General features: G+C 38.2%; 1 protein-coding gene across 5 annotated transcripts in view; it reads right to left on the bottom strand.

The window, feature by feature from the left end:
• MITF (melanocyte inducing transcription factor) overlaps positions 1–16,910 on the bottom strand; it is a 171,571-nt gene that overhangs the window by 41,814 nt on the left and 112,847 nt on the right. The window lies entirely within an intron of this gene.

Genomic DNA, 16,910 nt, shown 5'->3' with positions numbered 1-16,910 from the left:
CCTCAATAAAATTGAGTTTGACTCCCTGGGTTAAGACATCAGGTTAGAAACTGGGAGACCACCTGAATGAAGCCAGCTGGATGACTTTGGCTGGCCCTAGAAAGGAAGAAAGAGCAAACCACTTTCAAAAATACTGCCAAAAAACTGTAGAGATTAGTTCTGGTAGTTGCCAAGGGTCAACATTGTCTTGAAGGTGCATGCACCTAATAGGAGCAAGAGGAGCAGATGTAAATATGGCTGAAACCATTTATGCATTTTTGCGGCAAGAAGTTTCATTGGCCATTCATCTGATGAAACTGACAGTCATTTTTGAAAGCTTATGTAAAAATGTTTTCCCCCATTTTTAGGTTGTCAAAATATTCCTTTCTAAACCATGGTCTTATTCTTTATAGTATGCACTTTGTGAAGGATGATCAGGGAGCCCAAAAAAGCAGTGTTTAAAAAGTACTCGCTTCAAATTGATCCACAGCGCAAAGGATATATAGCTTTAAGGCTGAACACAATTTCAGAAGGCCAACTGATTGAAAAGAATGATTCAGTCTTTCTGTTTTTAGAAAACACATCCTGATCCAAGTTTAATTTAGCTTTAAAAATGCTATTAAGTTCCTGGCCATGTTGTGTTTTCATGCACATCACAATTTTTATACTTTACAATGTAGCTAGTGTTTTACTGCTCTTGAGACTTGTACACTATCTTTGTAATTTTTTAGAAAAACAGTTTTGAAACATTCTTTTAAAATGTCAGCGTTATGCAGGGTTAATTCAATACAAATTATTTAACAGAATTATTCAACAGTATTATTCAACAGAAATCCCACAAACTAATGGCTGAAGTTCAGGAAAGGACTTCTGCTTCTTCTGTTTGTTTGTTTTTTAAGTGTTTGTTGATCACAGAAGATATTACATTTATTTTAGTGAATGTGTTGCTATTTATTCTTCTCCGGAAACATAGGGAACATATTCATTCTTCGGAAGGGACTATAAGGATAGTACTGTTGGAAGAAATAGCCACCTGCTTCAGTTCCAAGCTGGGAGAAAGGCACTGGAGACAAAATGGAGGCTGGTGGCTGATTGGAAAGATGGTTTAATGATGGAGCAGAACCACATGGGTGGTTCTGGGCAGCCGACCACATGGAGTTGAGAGTGAGAGGTTTTTATACCTTCTCTTGGGCTTTACACTTGAGCTACCTGTTCCTGTGGAAGGATATGTATTCTATTGGTTGTTGTCAGATTCCCATGGAGCTATGTAGGGGTCATGTTTGTCTGAGCTACGTTTGGATGAAGTTTGGACTGCTGATGCCATGAAGGGGTGTTGGGCAATTTGTATTGTGACTGAAGCTAATCCTACCTTTGTTCAGATCTTGCTGCAGGTAATTTTTACCTATGAATACAGCTACCTAGATACTTGGGTTTCTTTCAATAAACTTTTTATCTCTTAAGTGCTGACACCTGCTGAGGGCTATTAAGAAAAATGGGAGCTCCCTCTTAAAAAAACATGTTTCTCAATATCTCATCTAGGGAAATATAACATTCTGCCTTTTAAAAACATTTCTCAAAATATTTCATTCTTCTGGGAAAGAGGTGGGTACTACTAACTTTCTACAGTGCACTCTGATCTCTGCTCTTCTACCTAAGATGAATTCAGCTAATCAGGGATCAAACAACACCAATACTATAATAAAGTATTTGTAATATCTCTCTGCATACCAAGACCTTGGAGTCACTTACCGTTGAAAACAACAGTACATTTTAATAAAGATATAACAGAATCAAAGCAAAAACAAGAATCTTCAGATATTATAACAACGTAAAGCCATTTCTGATTATATGCTAGCATTGTGAAGACTAATCACAATGAAACAAATTTTTCTTGCTCTCACTCTTGAGTATCCAAGTATGTTGTAAGGAAAACTTTTGCCCAAATAGATGGGCAGAAGAAGTGATGAACAAATTGCAATGTGAAATAACGTCTTCTTCTATTCAATTCAGCAAAACTTGAAAAACCATTGATGTCTATTCAGTCCTCAATAGTCAGCACTATATAAAGTCTAATCAAATGGATAAATAATCTCCCTATGCGAGTAAACTTTTCAAGATCGTGTGTCCAAAGTGTGTGTGTGCATCTCCAAAATTCATTGCACACACAGCCTCGTGCATGCTCCCCACCCATGCATGCATGGTAGAGACCTGAAGACCAGCTGGCTGGTGGGACGGAGGCCTGCACACATGTGCAGTGGAGCTGAGAGGCTCACGTGCCACAGATAGGGTTCTACGTGCCACCTCTGGCATGCATGCCATAGGTTCCCCACCACAGACCTACACTGTTATTCTCCCATTGCTACTTCTTCAAAATCCCACATGAAGTTGAAAGAGCTCTTGTCATGAGAGATGACCTCTTGCACACATAGAAATGAAATAACCATATTTTCATACCCAGTAAATGACAAGAGTAACTGAAGCACGCAGGGCAATTGTCATATTCCTCAGAATGATTTCTATGCACACCCAGACAGTCAATTCTACAAATCAAGATTTTAAACAAAATATGTTTAGTAATGATCTCTTCTCTTCTAGAAAAGATATAATATAATCATATTTACATAAACTGAAATACTAGTCAAAGAAGATTGGAAAAATGTTTTAAGGGAGAACATGTTTCATAGAATAAATCCAACAGGAAGAAAACTACGCTTCCTTTTTAATTAATTTCAATTAAGAAATAGACTACTTAAACTGGGAGCAGGAAAGCAACTGGTGCTTTCCTATATTTTGGATAACTTCACAATTTCTTCCCATTGGCTATGCTGGACACTACTTACAGGTGAAATTGAAAGACAATGTGGACATGTGTGGAAGGACAGGCTTATATATTTCTTATACTATTTGTTTATTTGATTATTTATGTATTTGTAAAATTTATTGGCTGCCATCTTACCACAAGGTAACTCTGGATGACTTAAAGGTAAAAATAAAGGTTCCTCTCGCACATATGTACTAGTCGTTCCCGACTCTAGGGATTCAGTGCTCATCTCCATTTCAAAGCCGAAGAGCCAGCACTGTCCGAAGATATCTCCGTGGTCATGTGGCCGGCATGACAAAAACGCCAAACGTGCATGGAACGCTGTTACCTTCCCCCCAAAGGTGGTTCCTATTTTTCTACTTGCATTTTTATGTGCTTTCGAACTGCTAGGTTGGCAGAAGCTGGGACAAGCAACGGGAGCTCACTCAGTTACGCGACGCTAGGGATTTGAACCATTAAACTGCTGTCCTTTCTGATTGACAAGCTCAGCATCTTAGTCACTGAGCACCACGTCCCTTTGGATGACTTAACAATCTTAAAAATATAAAAATTATACAAAACCTAAAACACATGAATAAGATCCAAACACTGGATACTAGCCCTGTGCAAGCTGGTTTCCAGACAATTTTTAGGATTTTAGCTCCCATTATTCATCGTCAACATTGGCTTTGTTGTGTAGAGGTTATGCAAATTAGTCTAATACATCTGAAGAGACACATAAGAAAGGCACATGTAAATCTTCAGGTCAGTGTAAAAGGCTTTGATACAGAAATATTGAGGTTTGGAATGAAACTGCATATAGACTCATCTTATCTTTTAGAAGTCGTCTGATTTTTTTTTCTTAAAGTCATTTTAAGGCACAGTATCTATACACAGCTATAATTTTAATGTTGCTTAATTTTATATGCTATTTTATTGCTTCAATGCCTTACAATCTTAATATAATGTTCCTTTGCAAATTAGCTTGGGAGTGAGAAAAGGCTTGAAGAAAGTCTAATTAATACATAGATTTTGACTCCTTAGTAGTATAATAAAATGGCATTCAGTGAAAAGATCCTCCTACATAGAGGAAAAACCTCACCCCTTATGTACTTGTACCCTTTTTAATATAAAGCATGTTGGATACCTTCTTAGTTATGAATCAAAAAATAAGACAGGTGGGGATATTCCTTTAAATGAAATCCGAAGTACTTCCATTGTTTAATTTTAAGTCAGGCATTTAATACTAACATACCAGAATCACTAATTTGAGGAATTATTAGTGCATGCATGAATGGGTACTCTCTCATTAAAAATAGTGTTAGCTTCAAATAGGATTAATTAATTCAAATTGAAGCTAGCGCAACAGAAGAAAATAAAAATGCAGGAACTATTTAAGTGTGGAGCGGTAAGAGAGAGGTAGAGGGAATTCTACATAGTTGCAGCATTGTACAGTTTTATTTAAGAGGTGGGGGAAATCTGGTGAATTTCCTTTGGTACAAGATGGTACAGAATCCTCTAATTGACTTCCTTAAGAAATAAGAAGCAGCCTCTTTGCAAGATATTTTTTCTCTCTGTGACTCAAAAGGCAATGTGCTCCTCTTTGCATTTCACAATTAGAAGCCAACAGATCTATTTTCTTTCTCTTTCTTCTGGGCTACTGATGGGATGGAGTGTTTCAAGAAATCCAAAGACAGTTTAAGATTTATTTAGCGTACTGCATATCATATGTGGACTAGCAATCTGTTGTGGCCCAGCAGGATCCATTTGAGCTGCTGATGGACTCGGATAGTGAGGAACCCTATGATTCTGCTATGGAAGATGTGGAGGACCCTGGGCAGACTCAGAGCAGGGACCAGAGAGGCTGGTTGGACACCAGGAGGCGCCTGAGGCATGGAGCAGTGGGGAGGACTCAAGGCAGTTTGTTCCTGATGCCAGGCAAAGGAGGGCGGAGAAACAGAAGCAGCAGCTGCAGAGGCAGACTCATAAGAGATAATCAAGCCCAGGTGGTTGTGGCTTGGCCCCTCCCAAGAGAGTATATAAGTGAGAAATTGGGAGGGGTCCTTTTGCAGGACACAACCGTTCGTAACAGTCTTGAGGAACTCTTGTCTGGTCTGTTTTGTATTTCCGTTCTGTTTGGTTTGGGTTGCTGACAACCCTTCTTGCATGAGAGTGTTGTCTGGGCTTTCAGCCAATGGAGTTGTAATTCCTATGATTAAAGAGTGGCAAATAGCCAAGCCTGTGTCTGCGTTACTCACAGGCCGGAGGGGGGGGGCGGTCAGAACAGCAATCAATATTAACATTTCACATTTCACAATAAATATAAATGTTAAAAAGATCTATGTTCAAATGCCAATGTTTAGGTCATCAAACCATTGAACTGCAGCATCATTTATATTTTTTTTAAAATCAGATATTGGATGATATATGACTGTGATGGCAGAAAAGCCTCTGGAGCCTGGAGAGGGTGAAAAACGGACCCAACGGTTCGTTCTGAACTTCAGTTGGCCCACTGGGCCAGTTTTTCACCCTCCCCAGGATCCGGAGGCTTTCCCGAAGCCCGGGGAGGGCAAAAAACAGCCCAATGGGCCTACCAGAAGTCCGGAAGCTTCAGTGAGGCCTGCACACATGCGCGGGAGGAATACGGAAGGGTGGTGCATGCATGTGCAACATTTTGCATTATGGGTGTGGGCACACACACACACACACACACACACATATGCACTATTGCATGCGCCCTTTTGGCATCCAAGCAGAAAAAGTTTGCAATCACTGCACTAGCATATAAACTGACAGCAAACTGCACTCCTTACCAGCACTGATGATGTTACCTAGTTTGGGTAATAAAATGTGTGCAAGAAAACACAAAGCTCAAAGAACACCAAGGACCCCCTCATTTCATAATAGTTTGAGATACATAGTCCTCGAATTACAATCATAATTGAGCCCAAAATATACATTGTTGAGTACATTTTGCCCCACTTTACGACCTTTCTTGCCACAGATGTTAAGTGAATCACTGCAGTTGTTCAGTCAGTTGTTAAGTGAATCTGGCTTCCCCATCGTCTTATCTTGTCAGAAGGTCGCAAAAGGTGATCATATGACTTTGGGACGCAAAAACCGTCATAAGTATGAACCAGTTTGCAAATATTTGAATTTTGACCACGTAACCATGGGGATGTCGCAACAGTCGTCAGTGTGGAAACCGGTCATAAATCACTTCTTTCAATGCCATTGTAACTTTAAGCGGTCACTAAATGAATTGTTGTAAGTCGAGGGCAACCTGTACATCATGACGTATTCCAACATTATTGTGTTCTGACTGTTCCTGCTTCTATTGCTTTTGGCAGTCATCTCCGTAATAACAGAACCAATCTTTTTGAGGTACACATGATTGGAAATACCCTCTCGGAACATTTGTTAAACCAACTGTGAAAATGTTTTCCAACCCCTTGCATCCAGTTGAAACATTCATTGTTTCAACTCCTACCCTCAAAGTGACGCAACAGAGGACTGCACAGCAAGACAACTAGACACAAGAACAGTTTTTTCCTGAACACCATCACTGTCAAACAAATAATTCCCTCACCACTGTCAAACCATTCATTAAGGCTGTATTACTATTACTATTAGTCTTCTCATCATTCCTATCACCCATCTCCTCCCATTTATGACCTGCAGGACTGTAACTTTGTTGCTTGTATCCTTGAGATTTATATTGATATTGATATTGTTTCCTGTTTGCTTATTTCTACCCTATGGCTATCGTTAAGTGTTGTACCTTATGATTCTTGATGTGTCTTGTCTTTTATGTACACTGAGAGCATATGCACCAAAGACAAATTCATTGTGTGTTCAATCACACTTGGCCAATAAAGAATTCTATTCTATTCAACAAAACAAGCTGGATTCAAGACAGCAGGCAATAAATATGTAAAGAATGGTGTATTTATTTATCTTACTCCTTGAATTGTGTTCTCTTCGTAACCTATTCACTTTGCAGAGCTCCCACTGTATGTGGAAATGAAATATCCCTCATTTGTGCACCCATTTATATTTGAGGGTTTCCGGTTATGTCCAAATGGCTGAGTTTACTATTTTTTAAAGTATTTTTAAATTCTCGCTTTGAAACGCATCCATGTTTAGAAACAAGTTAACTCTTTTCAACTTTCTATTTTGACTTTTTATTTTGAGGATTTTTTTTTTAACTCCAGCAAAGAGATCTTGGTTTTGAAACTATTCGCCTTTAAGCTTGAGAATTCAAAAAATTAGGAAAGTTGGTAAACATCAAGAAGCTTGCTCCAAGGCAAGTAGAAAGGCAAACCCTGTCTCTGTTTCATAGTTTAGATTGTATAATCCTTGCTGATGTCAGTGTATTCCTTGGCAAACCGTGGCACAGAAGTTGGTAACAGAAGGGCTACTGTTCACAAGCTAAAGCTTTCTACTTTGGGCTCCAAAGAAAGCTAATTACAGCTTTAGGGTCTTATAGGATTTTCCGGCCAAAGACAAAGAATCAATCTGCAATTTACATCAACAGAGAACTGCGTGTTTCCCACTCTCTCACCCTCCAATGTGAAGAAGCAAAGGAAAAAAACATAGGGACATTTTCAACAATTTGATAAGGGAGCAGTATATTAGAATTTATAATGACAAAATTCTGGTCCATTCCCTTTCCTTGTTAAGACAAATCAAAGTTAGAGATGATCACACTTGCTCTCCAAGTATCATTTCAAACCTGGTATGAAGGAAACATTCACCTCAAGGTGATTATTTAGATTACAAGTTTATCTGACCAGTAAGAACTGAGTCCAAATATCATGGATCTTTATTTATTCTATTAATTAAATTTATATACCACCTGTCTTACTGTGAAGCAACTCTGGGATGCTTGCTTTGCTATCAATAAAATATAAAACAATGAAAAGGGTTAAAAAGTTAAAACATTGGGCACTGAAAGTGAAAATATTTTTTACTCTTAGTGACAGGAATGGATAACTAATTTTCCCAAGGGACCACATGGGAAACTGATACTGTTGTTGAAATTAGCCAAAAATAAAGAAAGAAATAGTGGGAAGCGAAAAAGAAAAATCTTGGGGAGGGTTATCCAAAAAATACCCAGTTTCCCTGAAAATAAGACCTCCCTGGATAATAAGCCCAATCAGGCTTTAGAGCACATGAGCTAAAATAAGCCCTCCCCCATAAATAAGCCCTCCATGAAAATATTGCAACACAACAGCAGCCATGAGGTGCCCATGTTTGCCACCTCCTGCTCCTCAAAAATAATAAGGCATCTCCAAAAATAAGGCCAAGCACTTATTTCGGGAATCAAAAGAAAATAAGACCCTGTCTTATTTTCGGGGAAGCACAGTATATTGAAAAGTGAGAGAAAAGATCCAGAAGAAAAGAAATAATACATATAAAAAGAAGAAAAAGAGGGGGGGGGAGAAAGTAGGAACGGGATTAGTAAAATAAAATAAAATATGTTAATCATGGTAATGGTATGCAGCTAATTAAGATGTGATTGAACTATACTAATATTATTAACTGTGCAAATTATTAAGTAAAATGTTGACTATATGCAATACTGAACTTGAAGATATTATGTTACTCATAGAGAATAGACGGAAATGAAATGATAAATTTGGTTTATTTCTAAAAGGAAAAAAATGAAATGCTTAATGTATATAAAAAATTTAAGTTGGAAAATATGGGAAGAAAATAATACGGCTAAAATGGAAATGGAAATTTAATGTAAAATGAACTACGTATTGTTGAAAATGTTAAAGGGGAGAAACCAGACAACACTCTGTTTACGACAGAATTTTAAATATGTAATTAAAAAAACCCTTTGGTTTTAAAAAAAAGAGAAACTGGTACTGTTGTGGAGGGCTGAATCAATAGGGCTGTGAAGGTGTGTAGACATGCACGCCCGCCTATACGTAAACTGGGGGGAAAATAGCAATCACCTTCAAAATAAAAGCAATCCCTGTGGGCTGGACTGGCACAGGCAAAGGGCTGGATGTGGCCAAGGGCCTATAAAATACCCATGGCTGTTCTGTAGAGTAAACTCAAAACGTAGAGAATAACAAAAATTGACATTTATCTGGTGAACGTTTACTTGTCCCATTAGGCCAGGCAAGAGTGCATTTTATGTGTTCCATTTATGAAAGAGTATCATCTCGCAGCACCCAGGAACAGACTTCGGAACACAGACATGAGTTTGCCCTCAATTTTCCCAGCCTTCAGGAAGGCCCTGGAGACATCGCATTGCCATCTTTCATGGGGTCTGTTAATACTGGGTTTCCCTGAAAATAAGACTCAGACTTATTTTCTTTTCAGCCCGCAAATAGCAATAGCAGTGAGACTTATATACCGCTTCATAGGGCTTTCAGCCCTCTCTAAGCGGTTCACAGAGTCAGCATATTGCCCCCAACAATCCGGGTCCTCATTTTACCCACCTCGGAAGGATGGAAGGCTGAGTCAACCCTGAGCCGGTGAGATTTGAACAGCCGAACTGCTGAACTAGCAGTCAGCTGAAGTAGCCTGCAGTACCACACTCTAACCGCTGCGCCACCTCGGCTCTGCCAGATCTCATTTTCAGGGGATATCTTACCTGCTTAACTTAGGAACACTGCAGCTAGGCCTCCCACCGCTGACACCTGTTGTACTCCTGCAACTTCTTCAGGTGTCAGGGTGTGGAAGGCCTGGCTATGGCAGTCCAAAGATAAACAGGTGCAGGTCCTGTGGGGTAGCGCCACCTCTCCCCCCCCCACCACCACTATGGCTTGATTTTTATTCCTATGCCTTGCCACACTTCATACAATTAGATGGTGGGGCAGGGGTTTAACTGGGGTTTATTTTGGGGGTCGGGCTTATATTAGGCACATCATATCAGTCTAGGGTTGTTTTCAGGGTAGGTCGTATTTTGGGGAAAATATACAATGTTTGCATTGAAAGTGACTTAGTGATTCTGCCACTGATTGAGGATTAATTTTTATGGATGGTTTTTATGTATTTGTATATTTGTTTTTAACTTGTTTTATTTAGGTTCTTTTTAATTATAATGAGCCACTTGGAGTCACTTAGGAGTGATGGGCAGCTATACAAATTGAATATAGATTTTTTTTAAAAAAAAATAATGACTTACTTTAAAATGATAATTTTATTTCTTCTTTTATAATTGTTTCTGCCTGGGACCTTGTGGTATCCTTTTTTTAGACATTATGTTTACTGAGTAATAGTTAAAATGTTATTCTTACGAGAAACTGATTCTTTGAAATAATCTTTATTTTAAAATGTCAGGTAAAGGGTGGGGGTAACAATAGAGGAGAGAGCCAGTTTGGCATGCTGATTAAGACATCGGGCTAGAAACTGGGAGACTGAGTTCTAGTCTCACCTTGCATGAAGCCAACTTGATGATCTTGGACCAGTCACTAGCTCACAGTCTTAGGAAGAAGGCAATGGCAAACCATTTCTGAAATCTCAATAAGAAAACTGCAGACTAGTCTAGTTGCCAGGGGTCAAAACTGACTTGAAGGGAACACACACACCGCACTTCAAAAGAGGAGAATACTGGGTAAAAAAGCATTGTTGCTCTTAATAATGTAATCATTACAGAAACTTTTTAAACTGAAAGCTGAAAGTTACAAAAACATATAATGTACCCCCAAAAAATGCTGAATGGCAATACAGTGAGTTAAAGCATGTGCTATGTCTTTCTTTCCATCAAATGGACTGCCTGCTTCATAAACCTTATGATTGTAAATGTACTGAAAAATGTTTACTTATAAAAGCTAAAACAATAGTTGAGTTTTCCAACCAAAAGTAAATGTTACCAATATAAATATGAGACGCAGTTTGGTGTAGGGGTTGAAGCATCAGGCTGGAAATTGAGAGTCCATGATTTTTAGTCTCACCTTTGGCAGGAAGCCAGTTGGTGACCTTGGGCCAGTCACTCTCTCAACTCTAAGAAGTAAGCAATGGTAAACCCCTTCTGAAAAACATTTGTCAATAAAATCGCAGTGACATAGTCAGTAATTTGCCACGAGTGAATACTGATTCAAAGGCATCACACAATATAAATATTAATAATGTACAAGAAATATAGAAGGGAGAAATAGATTTTTCTATGCTACAAAATCAATTATATCAGATTTTAAAATCATTAAAATCATTGGGAGGTTTGCAGAGTGGAAAAGCTTTTTTTTTCCTTTTGGAAATCTCTTAATTGATTGGAGAATTACATTGATCAAGTGTTGTGCCAGCTGAAACACCTACCTATCTACTGTATTTCTCTGTCTCTATTTTTCTCTCTCTCTATCCCTTTATTTATGAATAGCCTTAGTCGGGCTTGCAGAGTGCTCCTGGGGGAGGGGCAAAAATGAGCAAAAACCGGCCCATTTTTCACGAAAACGGGCCTGTTTTTTGTCAAAAAAATTGCATGCATAGCCTTAGGGGGTAAATAGAGTGCTGCTGGGGGCTGGGGGAGGGGGAAACGACCCATTTTTTCTCATTTCTGCACTCCCCCAACCCCAGCTTCCTACAAGCTATGCACAGCCATTTTGGTGAAGGGGCGGGGCGTTGGGACACAAAAAATGCTGTATTTGGTGTATAAGACGCACCCAGATTTTCAGCCTCTTTTTTGAGGAAAAAAGGTGCGTCTTATAGTCCAAAAATACGGTAGTTGCTTAATAGCTTTTTGTTAGTCTCTTAATAGCTTTTTGTTGATTGAATATTCTTATAATAAGAAATACATAAATCAGTTAAGAAGTAAGGATATCAAAATGTTGATAAATAATTAACCAGTGGAACAGCTAGCCTTCAGACATTGTGGTGCTTCAGCACTAGAGGTTTTTAAGAAGAGAGAGACTGGACAGCCACTTGTCTGTAGGATCTCCAGCTTGAGCAGGGAGCTGGACTAGAAGACCTCCAATGTCCCTGATTGATTGATTGATTGATTGATTGATATCTATCTAGCTAGCTAGCTAGCTAGCTATCAATAAATAAAAAAATTTTTTGCTTTAATATAAGCATAGAAAGGAATATAAAGCACATGAATACCAATAAAACAAACCCACATATAAAAATAAATAAAACAACCTAACAAACAAAAAAGATAAACCAAATACAGCAAAAATTCAAAAGTAACCACATCAGTACAATTTGTATTCTGGTCACACATAATCATATTATCCAGCTTTTCCTTCTACCATAATAAATAACCAGTTCAAAGGCTGAGATTGACATATTTTATCAAACTTCTTGAATCTGGAACACAAGTATTTTTTCTAGAAACATATGATGATCATTCTGGCAACAGTCCAAACACAGCAAATTCAGAAGTCTTCATAAACAATTTCCCTTTTTTGTAATATTATCTTCACTCTTAGGAAGTTTCTCCTTAATTCCAGGTTGCTTCTCTCCTTGATTTGGTTTCCATCCATTGGTCTTGTCTTGCCTTCTGGTGCTTTGGAAAATAATTTGACCCCCTCCTCTTTGTGGCAACCTCTCAAATACTGGAATACTGCTATAATGTCCCATTTCTCCCTAGTCCTTCTTTTCTCTAGACTAGCCAAACCCCAAACCTGCAACCATTCTTCATATGTTTTAGTTTCCAGGCCTTTAATCATCTTAGTTGATGTTCTTTGCACTTTTTCCAAAGTCTCGACATCTTTTTTATAATGTGTTGACCAAAATTGGATGCACTATTCTAGGCGTGGCCTTACTAAAATTTTATTAAGCAGTACTAATACTTCACATGATTTTGATTCTATGCCTCTGTTTATACAACCAAATGTACTAGCTTTTTTGGTGGCGGCTGCACATTGCTGACTCATGTCTCATCTAATCTGTATTTGTAACTCTGGTTTTTCCTGCCCAGGTGTAAAACCTTGTTTTTCTCCACATTAAATTTCATTTTGTTGGATAGGGCCCGTTGTTCAAGTCTGTCAAGATCTTTTTGGATCCTGAGCTTGTCTTCGGGACGGGGGGTGGGGGTGGCTATTCCTGCCAGTTTAGTGTCATCCAAAAATTTGATGAGGTGGATCCCCTTCTATTCCCTCATCTAAGTCATTTATGAAGATATTGAAGATACTGAAGGGCCTAGGACAGAACCTTGTGGTACCCCACTCCTTAGTTGCATGGGGGGGAAAAAGGTACAAAATGCAAGTGATGCTTATTGATTATTCCATTTTCCTCCTGTTTTCCCCACAACAACGCCTGCATGAAGTGGGCTGGACTAAGAGATAGCGACAGGCCCAAAGTCACCTACCCGTCTTTTATGTCTAAAGCAGGACTAGAACTCCTGGTTGCAAGCCTGATGATGCCTAGACTAGACCAAACTGATATCCTCCTATATTCCTATAAGAACACTAAGAATCATGATATTGGTGATTACAAAGAATTAAACAATGTATGACAGAAGTACATATCTTCTAAGCCTTATCAAGTCCACTGGCAGTTATTGCTTACTGTTAATCAGAGATAAAAGTTAATGCCAAGAACAGTTACAACCCTATCAAAGCATCATTGTGGATTTTTAAGAGCTAGAAAATAAGTTGAAAGATCTGAATGCTCAGATAGTCTTGTTAATCTTTTTGGTTCAAGAGCAGTATGAGACTAAAAGAAAAAGAAGCATAATGCAGGTAAATGATTGGCTTCAGAAATGATGCTGATGGGAGATTTGGATTCTAGAAACGTGATCTAAATAATATGGACAATGGATTTCTACCACAAGATGAGTTGTATCTTATTACAGTTAGTAAGAATGTTTGGACAGTGCATGGCAAACACGATTTCTAGTAGTTGCTTCTGAATCCGGTCAATGTGGCATCTCAAATTCCTGATTTGGGGGTTTCAACTAGTCTTATGCACTTTAGAAGAAACTAGGAACATTATTTTAAATAAGCATATTGTAGAAAGTTAGCAACCACCCCTCTCCTAGAAGAATGAAATATTTTAGGAAATATTAAAAAGGCAGGATCTTATAGTTCCCTGAATGAGAAATGGAGAAACGTGTTTTTTTTAAGAGGCAGGAAGCAGACTCACTCTTAATAGTCCCCCCCCCATCTTCCTTAATAGTCCTCAGCAGGTATCAGCACTTAAAAGATAAAGAGATAGGCAAAAATTCCCTGCAGCAAGGTCTGAACAAAGGTAGGAGTAGCCCCTACAAAAGCTGAAAGAATACGTGTTCTTGCACAGGATCAGGAAGTTCAAGTGCAAAGCCCAAGAGAAGGTATAAATCCCCCCCCCCAATTCTCAACTCCATGTGGTCAGCTACCCAGAACCCAAGTGGTTCTGTTTCATCATTAAACCACCCTTCCAATCATGTTTCCGTGTTTCCCCTATTAAACCATCTTTCATCCATGTTTCCAGTGTCATTCTCCCAGTTTGGAACTGAACCAGATGGATATTTCTTCCAACAGTATTAAATCATATAACAAACGTAGAATTATTATAAAATAACCAAGGCTAAAAAATCAATTCTGGTTGGGGAAGGATGCTCAAAATTAAAAAAAAAAGCTTTTTAGATATGTTCAAAATAAAAAGGAAAGGAATCAGAATACTAGTTAACTCAATGAATATGGCAAACAGATGGCAAAGAAAATATGAAATTATTCATTTGTCTCAACCCACAAAATTTCAAGTACCTGGGAATTTTGAGAGCACTTCCTAGATCAATTGATCTATAAACATCTGAAAAATAATTGCCAGAGGTCAGTGTGGATTTGCAAATATTACACCAAGTATCCCATGACATTCTGATTAGCAAGCTGATTAAGCATGGGATATACACCAGGACAAGTAAATGAATGCTTAGCTGAACGAATAGCTGCATATAATTTCTATAAAGTACACATAATTTATATTAATTCATTAATGTACCATTTTATATCAGTTGTTCCTCATCAAAGTCTAGTCATTCTATAATGCTTCAATTTGGAATACTGAGTGGGATGCTTAAAAAATTAGTTTAGGATTCCAAACTTATGAGAAACGTTTAGCTAAATCTTCAGATGACACAGAATTATGTGGGGTGGTTAATAACCTAGAAAAGAGAAATACAGTTCAAAACAATGGACAGAGAATAATGGAACGAAACTGAACAAAACAATTGCAAAGTTCTTCACAAAGGAAACAAAAATGGAATCCATGAATATAGAAAGGGGAATACTTGGTTTGGTAATAGTACTTGTGAAAGTACAATTGTGATACAAGTTAGTTTTGAGTCAATGGAACAATTTGGCTGAACACCCCCCCCCCCATACACACACACACAAATGCAACTTTAGATGAAAATAACAGAAGAATCAATCTCAAAGCAAAGAAAGTAATAATACCATATTCATATGCATGAGTCAGAGCTCACTATGATTTCAGATTCAGGTTTGGGGCATCACATTTTAAGAATGATTCAAACAAACAGAAAAGAAATCAGAGAAAGGAAACAAGGATGATTAAGGGATTCAAAGCTAAACGACAATTCTTTGATTTCATAACATATAGACAGGTTTAACCATAGTTTCAATTGGAAAAATGTGACAATCCTAAACCAGGCGAAATCCAAAAATGCCAGGGAATTTCTAGAAGTCTGGCTCTCTGACAAATCAGCCATCAATAGACTCATAGACATTAACAACGCCTCTAGACTATGCAAAAGAGACAATCAACCAGCCCAAAAGAGAAAAAGGCTACAGCACCTCCACCAGTAATCAGTACTCATATCAGCATAGATTAACTCCAAGGTCAACTTCAGACCAACAATCAAATAAGCAATACCCGAATTAAGAAACTGCCAAAGAGCCATTATTAAACAGGCCAACCAAAGAATCACTAACATGGCCCCCACCAACACAGGCAGGCAAGACACCAGAATAGCAAACAACACTCCTTACTAACACTGATGATGTTACCTAGTTAGTGTGATGAAACATCTGCAAGAAAACAAGCAAGCTCAGAGAGCACCAAGGACCCTTCAAAGCTAAGTCTCATGAAAGGAGACTGAAGGGAAGAGAAGACGGAATAGAATAGAATAGAATAGAATAGAATAGAATAGAATAGAATAGAATAGAATAGAATAGAATAGAATAGAATAGAATAGAATAGAATAGAACAGAACAGAATAACAGAATTAGAAGGGATATTGAAGGTCTTCTAGTCCAACCCACTGCTTAGGCAGGAAATCCTACACCATTTCAGACAAAAGTAAGTCAAGATCTATCTTCTACTCTTGTACATATGATCCTTGAATGTGGTCAAAGCAGTGGAGAAAAGATATGGTTGGTGGCACAGCAACAGCATTTCCAACTACAACACCCACAGAGACAGAGAGAGACAGAGAGAGCGCTTATCATCCTTCTATTCAAGAACTAATGAAGATGCTACAATCATTTCATGTTGGCACTATGTCAAGAGTGTCAAACTCGTGGGCCCGCAGGTCAAATATGTTATACGCTGGCCAGGCCCACCACCATTTTAGCAAAGGGGGAGGAGGGAAAGGCACAATACACAATGTGACACTGTGCATTTGACACCCCATTACGACGTGAACAAAACAATCCATAGATAATGTCCTACTTTTTCTTGTCTATGCTGAGTAAGATTGTATTCTACATCCCTTGCTTTTGGCTAGTTATTTCAAGCTCGCCTATTTGCATACAATTTCTGGCTGATTAGGCTGAAATTTCTCATGCTGTTTCCATCTATATTAGGACTATACTGCTCTGTTTTCTGTGGGATGTTTATTCAGATACCAAGATCACCACCTAAAGCCCTACTTTTTCTCTCTTTCTGTGAATCTATTTACTTTTAATGAGGGAAACAAAGTATTTTAAGGGAAGCAAATTAATTTATTTTATAATGCTCTGCATCTATGCATATCTAATTATTTTTAATGGGGAAGCAGATATTTTAAGAGAAACAAATTAATCTATTTTACAGGAAGGGTTATGTGAATCCACTTTGTTTCAAGGGATGCAGTAAAACGTTTTAAAAGAGGCAAATTAATTTATTTTGCAGGTCAGGTGGATATAAATCCAGTTAAGAAGAAAAGTAAAGCTTTCTATTTTTGTGCTATTTTGTGGCTTTTACTTTTTTTTGGCTCATTAAATCACCGCAGCCACTTTACAACTAT

The sequence above is a fragment of the Thamnophis sirtalis genome, unplaced genomic scaffold (genome assembly GCF_051295495.1).
Source record: "Thamnophis sirtalis isolate CommonGarterSnake01/CBP01778 unplaced genomic scaffold, rThaSir2_p1.2 scaffold_3, whole genome shotgun sequence".
Taxonomy (NCBI): Eukaryota; Metazoa; Chordata; class Lepidosauria; order Squamata; family Natricidae; genus Thamnophis; species Thamnophis sirtalis.
This window is presented reverse-complemented; position numbering and strand designations above follow the sequence as displayed.